At 40.9% G+C, this 18,387-nt stretch overlaps 1 pseudogene; it reads right to left on the reverse strand.

The window, feature by feature from the left end:
- Positions 1–18,387, reverse strand: part of LOC143853240 (ferritin-like catalase Nec2) — a 44,490-nt pseudogene that overhangs the window by 22,713 nt on the left and 3,390 nt on the right.

Raw genomic sequence — 18,387 nt, forward strand, 5'->3', positions numbered from 1 at the left:
GTTAAGAAGAAGGATCAATTACTGTTGCATACTGGAGAGTTGAAAAAATGACAAGAAAATGTTGAGTTTTGAAAAAACACTAACAAATGCTACTTTATTAAAAAAGAACTTTTTAGGACGAAAATACCCCTAACCTTATTTTATCTTTCTCTTCTTTGTTTTTACACTTTATCTTTCCGGCGATAAAAGCCTTCTTCGCCGGCCAAACATCTTCATTTCTCCGGCATATGCTCATTTGTCTTGAGAGGTTAGAAGGAGTTCTCTAGAGACGCCCCTTTCTCATTTTCTTTTTCTTCCTCCAAATATCCAAAATCTCATTATCTTTGTAAGTATTTCCCCTTTTCTAGTGGCTGTAGTCAAAATCAGTTGCCCAAAGAGCTTTCACTGGGCAAAAGGGTAGTGGAAGCCAAAATGGTACTCGAAGCAAAATGTAAGTTTGGCAAAAATGATAGTCGAAGCCCAAAAAATGCTAGTTGAAGCCAAAAAAAAGTTACTCCAAGCCAAAAATGATAGTCGAATCCAAAAAATGATAGTCAAAGCAAAAAAAATGATAGTCGAAGCCAACAAATATTTCTCGAAGCTAAAATATATTAGTTAAAGACGAAAAAAGTTTCAAATGTTACTGGAATTTAAAAGTTTTAGTCGCAGCCAAAACCATGTTAGTCGAAGCAAAAAAACCAGTTATTCGAAGCCTAAAAAACTTTAGTCGAAGCGAAAAACACAACGGCGAATGTTACAGGGAACACATTTTTCACTTCGACCAAGTAATTTTTGGCTTCGACCAAGTAAATTTTAGCTTCGAATATCCTGTTTTGACTTCGAGTACCTGTTTTTGCGTTGAGAAGAAGAGGGGGAGATCTCTGAAAATAACTAATCATTTGATGTCCATTGGATAGCACGAAAATGATGAACATATGACTTTGCCATATCATCTCTTTTACAAGTTTATAATTTAAGAGAGGTAATGGAGTTTTTCATTAGCCACAGTAACACAACAAAAAATTATCAAATGGGGTTTCTCAACATGGCCATAATCCAATTTCTCCTTCTCATCTTCCCATTCTATTTTATTCCTCTGCCTACATGACGATATAAACACTGATAGATCGGTGCTCTTGGCTTTCAAGAAAGGCATAGTTGTTGATCCTCAGAATCCCTCAGGACAAAGGAGCATCTGTTGCCAGAGAAATGAGATTTTTTGCCGGAGAAGAAGGCTTCTATCGCCGGAAAATCTTGTCGTTTCACACAAAATGCGTCGGAGTAAAACCTAGAAATGAAAGAGTGTAAAACCTGCAAGTAAAAGAGTAAAATGGAAAAAACCAAGAAGAGAAGAGAAAGATTAAAGTAAGTTGAGGGGTATTTTCGTCCCTAGCAACATTTCTTTTAATAAAGTAGCATTTGTTAGTGTTTTTTCAAAACTCAACATTTTCTCGTCATTTTTTCAACTCTCCAGCATGCAACAGTAATTGATCCTAAGAAGAAGAAAAGACTAAAATAGAGATTGTAATAATGTTATGGATCAATTACTGTTACATGCTGCAAATTTGAAAAATGACGAGAAAATGTTGCTTTTTGAAAAAAACACTAAGAAATGCTGTTTTATTAAAAGAAATGTTGCTAGGGACGAAAATACCCCTCAACTTACTTTAATCTTTCTCTTCTTGGTTTTACCGTTTTACTCTTTTACTTCCAGGCGATAGAAGCCTTCTTCTCCGGTGAAACATCTCATTTCTCTTGCAGCAGAGGGATTCTGAGGATCAACAACTATGCCTTTCTTGAAAGCCAAGAGCACCGATCTATCAGTGTTTATATCGTCATGTGAGCAGAGGAATAAAATAGAATGGGAAGATGAGAAGGAAAAATTGGATTATGGACATGTTGAGAAACCCCATTTGATAATTTTTTGTTGTGTTACTGTGGCTAATGGAAAACTCCACTACCTCTCTTAACTTCTAAACTTGTAAAAGAGATGCTATGGCAAAGTCATATGTTCATCATTTTCGTGCTATCCAATGGACATCAAATGATTAGTTATTTTCAGAGAGGACAAAATCTTTATGCTAGAATTTGTAGAACTACCCTGTTTTGATTGCTAGAGTGGTCAGTCCAAGGTAGGTGATGTTTACCACCGTCTGATATTTGAACGAGGTCTACTTGACCGAAGGCAAAAAGAGTTCTGAATGTTACTGTAATTAAAAAATTTAGTCGAAGCCAAAGAAAATTTGTCGAAGGGTTTCGAGATCTCCCCCTCTTCTTCTCAACGTAAAAACAGGTACTCGAAGCCAAAACAGGATATTCGAAGCCAAAATTTACTTGGTCGAAGCCAAAAATTACTTGGTCGAAGTGAAAAATGTGTTTTCTGTAACATTCGCCGTTGTGTTTTTTGCTTCGACTAAATTTTTTTAGGCTTCGAATAACTGGTTTTTTTTTTGCTTCGACTAACATGTTTTTGGCTGCGACTAAAACTTTTGAATTCCTGAACTTTTTTCGTCTTTAACTAATATATTTTAGCTTCGAGAAATATTTGTTGGCTTCGACTATCATTTTTTTTTTGCTTCGACTATCATTTTTTGGATTCGATTATCATTTTTGGCTTGGAGTAACTTTTTTTTGGCTTCAACTAGCATTTTTTGGGCTTCGACTATCATTTTTGCCTAACTTACATTTTGCTTCGAGTGCCTTCCTTCTTATTTTGGCTTCGACTATCACTTTGTGGGTTTGAGCTATCGATTTTTTATTCGAGTTACATTTTTTTAGCTTCAAGTAACCTATTTTTTGGCTATGAATAACCCGTGCGAGTACCATTTTGGCTTCCACTACCCTTTTGCATAGTGAAAGCTTTTTGGGCAACTGATTTTGGCTACAACCACTAGAAAAGGGGAAATACTTACAAAGATAATGAGATTTTGGATATTTGGAGGAGGAAAAAGAAAATGAGAAAGGGGCGTCTCTAGAGAACTCCTTCTAACCTCTCAAGACAAATGAGCATATGCTGGAGAAATGAAGATGTTTCGCCGGAGAAGAAGGCTTCTATCGCTGGAAAGATAAAGTGTAAAAACAAAGAAGAGAAAGATAAAGTAAGGTTAGGGGTATTTTCGTCCTAAAAAGTCATTTTTTTTAATCAAACAGCATTTCTTAGTGTTTTTTCAAAAGTCAACATTTTCTCGTCATTTTTTCAAATGTCCAGCATGTAACAGTAAATAACCCTAATGTTATCATGGAAAGCTTGTGTGGGTATTGGGTAGGACTTTTCTTGTTGAAGGGACGTGCATTTTGTCTCTGCAAACACGCCAAAATGATAAGAACAGCCTTCAATTTTAAAAGGTGACTGGAGGGAGAACAAATCAAGTCATGAGCCAACAAGGCAAGTCCACGACGTTGAAATGTGGCCAAATGCTCATGTTGTGAGTCTCGTCATTACTAATAGTGTTTGGTTGCATGTTTAAATTCAATCTATTAGAAGACTACTTGCCTTGCTACCACATTGTCTCTTCTAGTCTTCCTTGTGTGCGCATGTGGCATATTAGGAGACTACAAGTATATAAATCATTTTCTTTCTCTCCCTTCCCTCTTTCTATATTAGTAATGACACACATGCTGCCCCTTATTTTGGTAATGACACCGCACTAGGAAACTACTTCAATTGACAACAAAACGCTACTTATCAAATGGATTGGCTGCCATTGGAGGTCTCATACGAAATTCTAAAGGCGTATCTCTGGCCTTGTTCTCCATAAATGTTCCATCGGCACCAATCAACGAGTTGGAGATTGATGCTATCCATCAAGGGCTTACTCTGGCCATCTCAAAAAACTTTAGGCGGGTCAGGATTGAATCGGATTCGTTGATTGCTGTCAAAACTTTGAACGGAGAGATCAATTGTCCATGGAAGAAGAAGCGTACGTATAAACAAATCCGTCAAATGGTGATGGGTCTTCAGGAGTGAAAGTTTAAAACCGTGGTCATAAATGCACTAGAGTGGGTGGCTCGGGAAGAAAGGTGGGTGTGTGCGGTGGGGTGGGGTGGGGGCGAATATATCACTTCCCCACTCGAAAATCTAAAAGTGGGTCCATTAATGGCTTTTTATTTGACTTATCTAATTAAGAAGATTATTGTCTGAGACTCTCAGAGAGTAAAGATCTTAACAAATAAGATTCACCTTTAGAAGTACTGAAAACCAAATCCAACGAGGAGACAAGGTTAAGAAGAAGAAAAGACTAAAATAGAGATTGTAATAATGTTATGGATCAATTACTGTTACATGCTGCAAATTTGAAAAAATGACGAGAAAATGTTGCTTTTTGAAAAAACACTAAGAAATGCTGTTTTATTAAAAGAAATGTTGATAGGGACGAAAATACCCCTCAACTTACTTTAATCTTTCTCTTCTTGGTTTTACCGTTTTACTCTTTTACTTCCAGGCGATAGAAGCCTTCTTCTCCGGCGAAACATCTCATTTCTCTGGCAACAGATGCTCCTTTGTCCTGAGGGATTCTGAGGATCAACAACTATGCCTTTCTTGAAAGCCAATAGCACCGATCTATCAGTGTTTATATCGTCATGTGAGCAGAGGAATAAAATAGAATGGGAAGATGAGAAGGAGAAATTGGATTATGGACATGTTGAGAAACCCCATTTGATAATTTTTTGTTGTGTTACTGTGGCTAATGGAAAACTCAACTACCTCTCTTAACTTCTAAACTTGTAAAAGAGATGCTATGGCAAAGTCATATGTTCATCATTTTCGTGCTATCCAATGGACATCAAATGATTAGTTATTTTTAGAGAGGACAAAATCTTTATACTAGAATTTGTAGAACTACCCTGTTTTGATTGCTAGAGTGGTCGGTCCAAGGTAGGTGATGTTTACCACCGTCTGATATTTGAACGAGCTCTACTTGACCAAAGGCAAAAAGAGTTCTGAATGTTACTGGAATTAAAAAATTTAGTCGAAGCCAAAGAAAATTTGTCGAAGGTTTTTGAGATCTCCCCCTCTTCTTCTCAATGCAAAAACAGGTACTCGAAGCCAAAATAGGATATTCGAAGCCAAAATTTACTTGGTCGAAGCAAAAAATTACTTGGTCGAAGTGAAAAATGTGTTTCCTGTAACATTCGCCGTTGTGTTTTTCGCTTCGACTAAATTTTTTTAGGCTTCGAATAACTGGTTTTTTTGCTTCGACTAACATGTTTTTGGCTGCGACTAAAACTTTTGAATTCCAGTAACATTTGGAACTTTTTTCGTCTTTAACTAATATATTTTAGCTTCGAGAAGTATTTGTTGGCTTCGACTATCATTTTTGGCTTGGAGTAACTTTTTTTTGGCTTCAACTAGCATTTTTTGGGCTTCGACTATCATTTTTGCCTAACTTACATTTTGCTTCGAGTGCCTTCCTTCTTATTTTGGCTTCGACTATCACTTTGTGGGTTTGAGCTATCGATTTTTTTATTCGAGTTACATTTTTTTAGCTTCAAGTAACCTATTTTTTGGCTATGAATAACCCGTGCGAGTACCATTTTGGCTTCCACTACCTTTTTGCATAGTGAAAGCTTTTTGGGCAACTGATTTTGGCTACAGTCACTAGAAAAGGGGAAATACTTATAAAGATAATGAGATTTTGGATATTTGGAGGAGGAAAAAGAAAATGAGAAAGGGGCGTCTCTAGAGAACTCCTTCTAACCTCTCAAGACAAATGAGCATATGCCGGAGAAATGAAGATGTTTCGAATCCAAAAAATGATAGTCGAATCCAAAAAAAGATCTTAACAAATAAGACTCACCTTTAGAAGTACTGAAACCAAATCCACCGAGGAGACAAAGTTAAGAAGAAGAAAAGACTAAAATAGAGATTGTAATAATGTTATCATGGAAAGCTTGTGTGGGTATTGGGTAGGACTTTTCTTGTTGAAGGGACGTGCATTTTGTCTCTGCAAACACGCCGGAGTGATAAGAAGTTAAGAACAGCCTTCAATTTTAAAAGGTGACTGGAGGGAGAACAAATCAAGTCATGAGCCAACAAGGCAAGTCCACGTCGTTGAAATGTTGCCATTTGCTCATGTTGTGAGTCTTGTGACTAGTGAGCAAGGATATTTTTTAATAAAGTGATGAGTGTCACTTCCAAAACATGGGATTAGATATCTTCCCGTGTTTCAAAATTGATTCCACTACTCACAGCCATGGTTTTAAATAATGTGGGCCCCACTGTGTTTTGGGGCTGGATACGTATGAATTCTCATATTTCAGAACATACAGTAGGCCCACTTCATAGGATGATCCTATTCCTAACAACTAACAAGTCATTTGTTGAGCCACACCATAAATAGGTTGTACCCCGTCAATTATCTCCATAGGATGATCCTAACCCTCCGATTGTAGAGGACTGCACATTATAGAAAGTTTGATAGATCGGACAGTTAAGATCAAGTACAGTTTTTTCAGAACATAAAGTGGGGCCCACTTCGTAGGATTGTTGGGCCACACCATAAATAGGTTGTACCCCGTAAATCCTAATGATAGGATGATCCTAACCCTCCAATCTGTAGAGGACTGCACATTTTAAAAACCCGTTTTTTTCATAGGTTTGATCCATCAGATGGTTCGTAAATCATCTCCATCGGATGATCCTAAACCTCTGATCTGTAGAGGATTGCACATTATAGAAACTTTTTTTTGGTAGGTTATTAAAGAAACCTTGATAGATCAGAAGGTTAGCATCATCCTTATGGGGTTGAATTCGGCCACCGTGTAGTTGTACGGGTGAACAAGCTCTTCGGCTCGATCGTAGAGGTAGTGCCGGATGACTGCGTCTTGGCCGGATTCGACTCCTAACAGCCCTGCCACTAGCTGCAAAAGAAATGGTGTATACAAGTGTACACGAATATATTTACATAATTTAATGTGAAATAACCAATTACTCCGAAAGCTTAACCTGTTTGAGTCCGTGTAATTTAATTATTTATACTTTCGTCACCCCCCCTCCTCATGTGTGGCCCCTATTTTTGGGTTGGCAGGGATTTTTATAATTAAAGATTGCCTCACGCCGTGAGGCAATGGCTCTGATACCATGTGAAACAACCAGTTACTCCAAAAGCTTAAATACAAAAACAAAAAAAACCTGGTTAGGTACGCACTAAAAAATGAGCATAAATTTTGTTTCACACCCATTTTACAATGAAAGAAATGGAGGAGATGCTAGGATCCCAAATCGAATGAACTATATCATCCAATCGAATGCACTAGAAACATATCTAGTGGGATCGACATAGTATAATATTTTTTTACGGAAAACTACGAAAAAGCTCCGATATCAAAACATATCTACAAGAATCCCCTCAAAATTTTCATAATTACCAATGATACAATTTTGTGCCTAAAATAGCTTTTTATTTTTTAATTTACCCATTTTACCCTTTTTTGTAGATAACTTTAAAATCCCTAAAATCTCTCTATCACTAAACCAACTTTTGAAACTTTTGAAGATATGCGAGATTTTATATGGTGTAAGCTGATATAGTCCATTATTTTTTTAAAAATTACTTTAGGGGACACACTTTAGGATGATCCAAACCATCCATTTGATGGGCTCACCATAGTTTGATCCAACCGTACATTTGATGGGCACACTGTTAGATGAACCAAAACGTCGAATTGATGGGTGTGGAACCCGATCCGGGACGGGCGTGGAGGACGGGCCCCCGCGCGAGTCTCAGGAGATCGTCCACGTGAAGGAGAGCCCCACCAAGGAACTCTCGAAAGAGTGCCCCTCACAGCATGAGCGGCGATGTAAAGTGAGATACCTCTCGATTCGGGGACTAGCCCAGATTCGAGGCGTACCTTAAACAAAGAAGAGTCACCATCCAAGGAAGTGGGCCCTGGATCCCATGCTGTGCTCTGTTGCAACGGATAACCAGAGATATAAAATAGGGTTCGTGCCTGATGACGAATGGGGAAGGGATTAGGCGCCCCCAATTCGCCCAAGTGCTAGCACCTGGTCTCTTATGCCATTTATTATTAATTTTGAAGAGTTTTGGGCGAAAATCATGCGAAATGAGAACGAATATCTCCGAGATAACGTCTAGCTAATCATGCATGTCTCGGAGATGAATAAGAAGCACACACAAAAGAAATGAAAGATATGTCGCCTAAGAATAGCTAGGTTATGAGTGACATGCCTAATTGGTGTCTAAGTTCTGGTGGACAAGCACATGCATGTTACAGCTAAAGGTATAGGATCTGTACATAAAAATAAGAAAACACAGCAAAACACACAACACAACACGACTCGACACACGACCCGACACGACAAACCCTAGACTCTAATGCAATACTTGACTCGGACCAGGATGGCCATTCATCCTAGCTGCACTACGTATCCCGGCCTCGGGAAGAATCAGAGCCAACGTAGTTCGGTGCCCTATTCTAAACTACGATGCCTAAAACTCTAGGACCGCTATCCTAGACTCGATCCACTAGACTCGACTGATGTTTAAAGTTTTTTGTGCGATTGCTTAAATTCAAGTGGATTGTAATTTTTAGGACTCTATATGCCCTAACTAATGCAAGTTGATTAGCCTTAAGCTAATGCAGGTGGGCCCTATATCCTATGTGTATCTAGGCTGTGCATTCTAAGGAAAACCATGGGTTGACTATATGCTTCCTAGTCTAGCCATCGGTTCGACTAAATGTCTAACCGATCGACTTGAGGCCTCCTAACTCTAGGGACACTCACACGACAGGACACACCATATCAATACAAATCAGGACCGACTCCTAACTCTAAAACACCCTAAATATCTAGGACAGACTCCTAACTCTAGGGGAAGATCTTTTTGAAAAGGTTTTGAAGTTATGAAAAATGGTGAAAGTTGTGAGAAATATTTACAAAAATGGTGACTGAAAATGGTGAAAGGGTGTAAAAATGGTGACTGAACTCAGGGTGCCAGCAGCACGCCTGAGCTGCCTACGTACCCCTCAGCTAGGGATCAAGCCATCCGTAGTTCGGACTGAATCCCTAACTACTCTGCAAATGACTCAAGATTTTTTGAAATTTTGATTTTTAAAATGTTTTTGGATTTTGAATTGTTTTTGAGATGTTTTTGAATTTTCAAGTGTTTTTTGGAATGTTTTTGTTGTTTTCAAGTGTTTTTGAAATGTTTTTATTGTTTTTTGACACCAGAGAATAAAATCCTATCATCATAAGGGTAGGGAGACTTCTGGAATCCCGCAAAGGTTGGACATCATCCTATACTTTGCGGGGGAACGAACAGGAAAATAACTCGGCAAGGGTTGGACAGCATCCTATACCTTGCAGGAGCGGGTAAAGATCACAACTTGATTGGAGGATGGACAGAATCCTAACCCCTATGATGACAGGAAAAATTCCTGGACTGACTGAAGGACTGACTCCTGTGCTGAAGACTGTTATAATTACTATTTATAATTACTATACAAGATTACTATTCAAAAATACTATTCATAATTACTATTTATAGGTACTATTCAAAACTACTATTCATAATTACTATTTATAAGTACTATTCAAAACTACTATTCATAATTACTATTTATAAGTACTATTCAAAAACTACTATTCATAGTAGGACCCGCTGATGTGGGACCCGCTGTTGTGGGACCCGCTGTGGGACCCGCTGATGTGGGACCTGCTGTGGGACCCGCCGATGTGGGACCCGCTGTGGGACCTACTGATGTGGGACCCGCTGTGGGACCCGTTGTGGGACCCGCTGCTGTGGGACCCGCTGTGGGACCCGCGGTTGTGGGACCCGCTGATGTGGGACCCACTGCTGTGGGACCCGCTGTGGGGCCCGCTGATGTGGGACCCGCTGATGTGGGACCCGTTGATGTGGGACCCACTGTGGGACCCACTGATGTGGGACCCGCTGATGTGGGACCCACTGTGGGACCCGCTGATGTGGGACCCGCTGATGTGGGACCCGCTGATGTGGGACCCGCTGATGTAGGACCCACTGTGGGACCCGCTGATGTGGGACCCGCCACTGAGGGACCCGCCACTGTAGGACCCGCTGTGGGACCCTGCTGATGTGGGACCCACTGATGTGGGACCCGCCGCTGTGGGACCCACTGATGTGGGACCCGCTGTGGGACCCGCTACTGTGGTGTATCGTGTAGTGCAAAGAATGACTAATTATAAAATAAAAAACTGAACTTACACCGGCTATAATAGGAGGAACAGAAGATCCAGGAAGATGTTGACGGAGTCGGTGTGCTTGTGTGGGGCCCGCTGCCGTTGGATGGGTTGTGGGGAGGCTTGCCGGAGAAGACGGTGTTTGGTGTATCTTGAAAACCTCTTTGCTATCAAAGGCTCAAAGCCCTCCCCCAAAACCAAAGGAAAAAAAATATCAACCCAAGAGAAATTTTGCACTCTAGCCGAGGAGAGAGCTCTTCAGCTCTCTTTTCTTTCTTTTTTTAGAAGAGAGGAATTCAACCTCCAATCCCCCCCTGCAGCCCCCGAGACTACAGCCTTTAAACAATACAAGAACCCCCGTGAATTCCGCTGGAATCAAGAATTAGGAGGTAGTCTTTGTTGGTGGGTGTAACGTGTTTCGCACTTCGCATGATTTCTGGCCCACAAGCCGAAAGCATGAGGCATTTTTTTTTTGACTTTTCTTTCCGGTCCTCAAAAAATGTGTCTTGTGTTTTATCAGCAAAGGGACCCACCAAATGTGAGACCCAAATCTCATATAATCCAACTCGCCACTTCGCTTTTTTTTTTATATTATATATATATATATATTTATATATGTAACCGACGACTTCTACTCTCTCTCTCTCTCTCGGCTGTTTTTTTTGAAAATTCCATCTCCTCTGTAAATGAGCTTTTTACTTTTTTTTTACAAGAATAGAGGGGAGTGATATTGGCACCACCATTGATGGGCGCACAAACAAATGATAAGGCGCGCCCGTAACCTTTGTCCCATTCGGCCCAGGTTCGGCCCCACCCAGGATAAATCACCCCCCTTCTGCGCATTTACACTACAGCACCGTCTTAGCTCGTTCGCTAGGCAAACGCGATCGGATTTTGACGAAATTTTGCGGGGACCTAGCTGGGACCCAAAGCTAGCCTAGGGTTAAGTTTGGGACCCTAGATCATTGATCTGATGGGGTTTTGCACAAAATTGGAAGGTTTAGGGCACGGTCAAAATGGGGTGTCTACAATGGGCCACAAGGTAAATAGATTGGAGCCCAAAAATAATTTTTTTTTATAACCCTTTTATTTATCTTTTTTCAAACCCTGCATTTTCACGCCCTTTGGTTTCTAAATGAACTCAATTCTCTATAAAAGACAAACAAAAAAGGGGTGGATATGTTAAATTAGGGGCTAGATCTTCTTACTCTCTTTGAAACATAGCCATTGAGGAGTGGGTTTGCACCCACATAGCCAACGAGTCCCACGTATGGAATTACATAGGAGGCCAACATGGAATTGACGCTATTGTGATATGGGTCGAAAGGAGGGCTGAGAGGTTTTCCAAATGCATTAACCATTAATTTGGCGAAATTGCCTGAACTCAGATCTAACAGTGGCCTCGGGAATCCACCAATCGTCGATTTAATCGCCCTGCAATACAAAAAAAAATAATCACAGATCGGAGGTTTAGGATCATCTTACGTAGATAATTTACAGGTACAGTGATACGTGCCTAGATTGGGATCTTGACAGATCAACATGGCGGAATGATTAGACAGCTATCATGATCAAACCTAAATTGGGATCTGGGAAGATAGCATCTTGACAGATCAACACGGCGGAATGATTAGACAGTTATCATGATCAAACCTAAATTGGGATCTGGGAAGATAGCATCTTGACAGATCAACACGGCGGAATGATTAGACAGCTATCATGATCAAACCTAAATTGGGATCTGGGAAGATAGCATCTTGACAGATCAACACGGCGGAATGATTAGACAGCTATCATGATCAAACCTAAATTGGGATCTGAGAAGACAGCATCTAGGCAGATCAACAAAGCGGTATAATTAGACAATCATCATGATCAAACCACTCTAGGAACCAAGAACACGAAACTCAAGAAGGAACAATTTTGATTCAAGAAATCGAGATTGTGATCGAGTCCATTACAAGATTGATCGTCTCTTGCCGAGAACGTTAGGAGTGTGCGATCTCTGTTGAGAACCAGACACAGGTAACTTGCTGAGGTTTTGAGTATTGACCATTTTTTCTGAGAGAACTGAATTTTGCCGGGGATTGAAGGCTGCGCGAGCAAATTCTAGACTCCACTGAGGAAATTGATTTTCTGGGGAAGTTGACCTTTCAGAGAGTGCACTTGTCTGAGAAGTTTGAAGTTTGGCTCGAGATATACTCGTACATCTCTTATCTCAACTTACTGAAGACATTGGCACTGATTGCCTTTTGTGCTTGATATCTTTTATGACGCAAGTCATAAAAGATGCCCCTAGTATATTGTGTTTCCATGACAGGAGTTTTAAGGAGGCAGGACAATGATGGTTGAAGAAAAGATGCTTCATTTCATGAAGGCTCAAGGATGCAAAGTTCTTTTGTATGGAGAGAATAGGACAATAACCATGATGGCTGAGTCTGAAAATCCCTTCTTTCGCATTGCTCACTTTTGGAGGCTTAAGGTCTCTGGTAGGTTTGAACAAGATGTCTCCCGCCCCTTCTGATACCTAAACCAGGATTTACTCTGAATTTTCTTCGCATTTTGGATGACACGCTCCCATTCTTCCAGCATCTGACAGTTTGGACTTCGCAAGGAGAGGGAACACAAATATGAAGGAGGAACAGATTTCCAAGGACTCGGTCAAAGAAGATTCTTGTTGTTCGGAGGACTCGACTCGCTTTCGACTCACTCTTGGATCTGATGTGTTATTTTTCAAGGGTATGGCTTAGCCACTCTTAGAGTATTTCGAAGACCGTGTCAAGAGGCACTATTCTCCTTTTTCGGTGTTTATGTCATGATTATTATCCCTTTCGGATTGCTCGGTTTCAATGCCCCTAGTTTAGATGAATGTTAAAGTAAGCTTGCTGGCACTACTTGGACTCCGAGGTTTTACCTTGGTTGAAGACTGTTTCTCCATCTCAATGATTCGTTTTTTTTGTAGGAAGTCATTGCCATTGACCAGATTGCCTTGTCAGGTTTTCAATCTGGCGGACCGCTTGCCCTAACTTTTGCCTGGATCGCCCTTTCGGGTTTTCAATCCAGCGGGCCTGCTACCCTAACTTTTGCCTAAGCCGACTTTTCAGTTGTCAACTTAGCGGGTGAATGACCCTAAATTTTGCCTAGACCGCCCTCTCGGGTTTTCAGCCTAGCGGGTCTTCAGACTCCATCGTTTTTTGTTTTTTTTTTACTTTGAACCTCTGCTTGTTCACCAGAAGGACTTTCTAAGTGGGCTGGGGTTCAAAACGGTTGGATATTTCTTTTGGATTTCAAAGTTTCGACTATACTTGGATTGGCCAGGTTGCCTAAGTACCCCAACAATGGAGGATCAGGTTCGAGTGGTTCGCTGAGGTTTGGAACAGAATGATTTGGCTTTTAAGCTCAAAGGTTGAAAGGGAATAATTTGACTTTTATCCCAAAGGTTGAAAGGGAATAATTTGACTTTTATCCCAAAGGTTGAAAGGGAATAATTTGATTTTTATCCCAAAGGTTGACCGAACCTGAATTGATCAGGTTGCCTACGTACCCCCGAAGAGTTGGGGATCAGGTCAGACGTAGTTCGGGCCGAAATGCCCCTGGTTTGCGGGTGTTTGAAAAGAATGTTTGATTTTGTTGAGGCTCGAAGGTGTTCGCAAAAGGATTTTTTTTGAACTTGGGATTTTTGGCGTTTAAGGCTCAGGCGTCCAAGGATGGCCTTCTGATGTTTTGGCATACAAGCTTCTTGAATGGCTAAGGTTCAATGGCTTTGAACTTTTTTTTTCTTTCTCTTTTTTTTTTAGGAGTCTGGCGGCATTTCCTTGCAAGACTTCATCTGCACTGTGCAAGCTAGACTGATTGAATTCCCACTTTTTCTTTGGGATCTCGCACTGATATTCGGGATTCTACGGCTCTGGGTCTTCTATGAATGCTGAAGATGATTTTGAAATTTTCAATCCATTTATCGACTCTGCTTCCTGCGATTCTGACGTTCTTGAGGAGTTGACGTGGGGCATGCTCCCTTCTCCTTTCTTCTCTGGATTCTATCTTATTTTTCTTTGTTCATTCTGATTTTAATTTTTTTGCTTGGATGTGGGGAATGCCCCTACACCTGGAATGCTTTAACTTGAAATTCCATCGCAATGTATAGCCCAAGTATTCTTTTTGAGGTTCATGCTCTATGCTCATGACTTTGTTGTCTGAAAGTCTTCTCTCAATTTTTCATTCACTGCATTTGATGTTTGGTATTCTTCATTTGAATTTTTTTGCTTTTTTGACCTGTCTGAAGCCGAGGGTGACTCACATTGAACGATGCCAAGGCACGCTTCTGGTTTATCCTCATAGGACCAAGCAACACTTCTTTGAACCCTCTAAATAGGTTTATCGATTCTTTGCGCTCTTCGGGAGATTTTGCCAATCCTTATTTCCCGAGTTTCGGATTTCGATACCACTATCCACGGTATCAATTTCATCTTCAAGTGGCTTTGCTCGACGCTCTTCCTCTCGTTTGATTATCTTTCAAATCTCGAGGAGAATTTCATCGGCATCCTCATTCGAGGAGGGTGTCTTAATTTGTTTATTAACATTAGATCCAAGAGTGAACATATACAAGAATATTGACGACACTGGAATCAAATGTTCTTTTCATTGAATGTTTGAAGTACATACAATGATTTTTGATGCGCCACGATAGGCTCTCCATCAAATTCAGCAAAAGATTGGACATTGGCTCACAATGAGAGAGACCGGTAAACACAACATACTTAGAATTGATACTGACATGGTTAGACTTACCAACTTTGACAGGAGGGTTGGTATACACACTTCAAAACAAATTTCAAAGATGAGACACTTTATCGGAGGCAACGGATTGGCGCTGAAAGTTCAAGGACAACGTGCCTTCATTAATGGCGATAATGATCGGAAAGAGTAATCCTAGAGTTAGAATCTCAGAAGGGAGGGCCTCTTCGGTTTCTGTTGACCCAGCTCAAATTGTTCTTTGGCACCTGACAATGGCAAGGCTTTCTCTGGTATGATATTTTTCTTTTCTCTTCCCAATCATTTTCCAGCCCAGAGGTGGTACAGGTAAAGGTGGTAAGATATATGAAGGGTTGAATGGGTGAAATGGTTCCCATGGTGGGTGTAGGAGGTGCAACACGGTTAGGTGTAGGGTTCTTGGAAGCACTTGAGTTCAAGAAGAATGAGGGGATCCCTGTCTATCAGGTCTTGAATGTCATCATCGTCTCTCTCATTTCTGTCAAGATGAGATTTTCAGTGTACTCGGCCATCTGGGCAATGTGAGAGGAAAAAGGTACAGCAGACTGGCTAGACCAAGCGAGTTTAGAAATGAAAGCTCTTTTGGGGTTGATGGCAGACGAGTGACTAAGACTCCTTTCATGGACACCACAAACACTAAGCTCAATGAGAATTAATCACATGGCAATGCAATGCGCAAGTTGAGACAAAAGGTAGCACCAATACATCCTTCCGTTGGGTAAAATCCGACAGCATAACAACTGTACATAAAGATGTGGTACGGCAAGTACATGGTTTGTCAACAAGCCAAAAAGGATGATGATCACACTCAAGGTATTTGGAGAAAATTCGACAGCATAACGGCTATACCAGGAGATGTGGTAAGGTAAGCACATAGTTTGTCAATGAACCCAAAAGGATAATGATTACGTTCAAGGGTTCTGAAAAGAATCAGCAGCATGACGGCTATACTAGGAGGGTCTCAGCAACTAAACATGAAGAGTATGCCGTCATGATCAAGATAAAGCAGGGCTCTCAGCAAGAACACACACTCCGATAATGATAATGGCAAGATAGACTCACAATCGACATGTGGAACACGGTCTGATCAGGATCAATCAAATGATCAAGCTCACGGAAGACAGATCATGACTAAAAGAGCCAAGAATCTGATGATAATCCACAGAATGGATAGATGGGGAAAAATTGATTAGATTAGAAGGAAACCTAACTAAGAAGCAAGCCCTAATCTAATAATAAATATATATATATATATATATATACATCCTAACCAGGGGCACCAACCCTAGTCTAATCTAGCACAGCCAAGAAAATCTTGACCCAGAAGTGTCTGTGAGTGTACTAGATAACGCGGCGGGTAACCACGGTGTGACTTACCCTTCTACACTACATGGGTAGGCTGACTTCTATCCTAGGCTTACATATGCTGGTCGCACATGTTCGTCCTATATGAGTACATATATATAGTGTCCTAGCAAGGGTTCCCTAATTTTGGTTCTAAAGGGAGAAACTAATATATATACATAATATAATGAAATAAAAGTAGGGCCCGGGCATTTCTGCAGGGTACTATGCTTATGACCATACCCTTGATGTATAACGCCAGCACACCCAGCATTATACAAAGTATGTTCATTGCTAATCGGCTGCTGTAGAACACCAGCACACCCAGTGTCTACGGCTGCAGCTCCGGCGCATAGCTCGGAAATAGATACAACGGTTCCCATCTGGTACGCGTCATATCTATTCCCTGAGGCCAATAATGAAAATGATGAAAGAAATAAAGAATATGACAATGTATGATGTGCGATGTGTGAATCCCTTGTTTTATTTACGCGCCTACTTGGTGCCCCTGGATTTCTAACGATAAAGTTCCCATTTAACTTGGTTTTGACCCAAATTTCTTCAAAATTAATAAAAATGGCATTTTTACAGAGTTAGGCAATGTTCCAAGAATTCCCCAGCAGAGTCGCCAGTCTGTGGACCCCGATCCGGGACGGGCGTGGAGGACGGGCCCCCGCGCGAGTCTCAGGAGATCGTCCACGTGAAGGAGAGCCCCACCAAGGAACTCTCGAAAGAGTGCCCCTCACAGCATGAGCGGCGATGTAAAGTGAGATACCTCTCGATTCGGGGACTAGCCCAGATTCGAGGCGTACCTTAAACAAAGAAGAGTCGCCATCCAAGGAAGTGGGCCCTGGATCCCATGCTGTGCTCTGTTGCAACGGATAACCAGAGATATAAAATAGGGTTCGTGCCTGATGACGAATGGGGAAGGGATTAGGCGCCCCCAATTCGCCCAAGTGCTAGCACCTGGTCTCTTATGCCATTTATTATTAATTTTGAAGAGTTTTGGGCGAAAATCATGCGAAATGAGAACGAATATCTCCGAGATAACGTCTAGCTAATCATGCATGTCTCGGAGATGAATAAGAAGCACACACAAAAGAAATGAAAGATATGTCGCCTAAGAATAGCTAGGTTATGAGTGACATGCCTAATTGGTGTCTAAGTTCTGGTGGACAAGCACATGCATGTTACAGCTAAAGGTATAGGATCTGTACATAAAAATAAGAAAACACAGCAAAACACACAACACAACACGACTCGACACACGACCCGACACGACAAACCCTAGACTCTAATGCAATACTTGACTCGGACCAGGATGGCCATTCATCCTAGCTGCACTACGTATCCCGGCCTCGGGAAGAATCAGAGCCAACGTAGTTCGGTGCCCTATTCTAAACTACGATGCCTAAAACTCTAGGACCGCTATCCTAGACTCGATCCACTAGACTCGACTGATGTTTAAAGTTTTTTGTGCGATTGCTTAAATTCAAGTGGATTGTAATTTTTAGGACTCTATATGCCCTAACTAATGCAAGTTGATTAGCCTTAAGCTAATGCAGGTGGGCCCTATATCCTATGTGTATCTAGGCTGTGCATTCTAAGGAAAACCATGGGTTGACTATATGCTTCCTAGTCTAGCCATCGGTTCGACTAAATGTCTAACCGATCGACTTGAGGCCTCCTAACTCTAGGGACACTCACACGACAGGACACACCATATCAATACAAATCAGGACCGACTCCTAACTCTAAAACACCCTAAATATCTAGGACAGACTCCTAACTCTAGGGGAAGATCTTTTTGAAAAGGTTTTGAAGTTATGAAAAATGGTGAAAGTTGTGAGAAATATTTACAAAAATGGTGACTGAAAATGGTGAAAGGGTGTAAAAATGGTGACTGAACTCAGGGTGCCAGCAGCACGCCTGAGCTGCCTACGTACCCCTCAGCTAGGGATCAAGCCATCCGTAGTTCGGACTGAATCCCTAACTACTCTGCAAATGACTCAAGATTTTTTGAAATTTTGATTTTTAAAATGTTTTTGGATTTTGAATTGTTTTTGAGATGTTTTTGAATTTTCAAGTGTTTTTTGGAATGTTTTTGTTGTTTT

Source organism: Tasmannia lanceolata, unplaced genomic scaffold, assembly GCF_043159265.1.
Source record: "Tasmannia lanceolata isolate RefF3 unplaced genomic scaffold, GAP_Taslan_0.1 ptg000019l, whole genome shotgun sequence".
Classification (NCBI taxonomy): domain Eukaryota; kingdom Viridiplantae; phylum Streptophyta; class Magnoliopsida; order Canellales; family Winteraceae; genus Tasmannia; species Tasmannia lanceolata.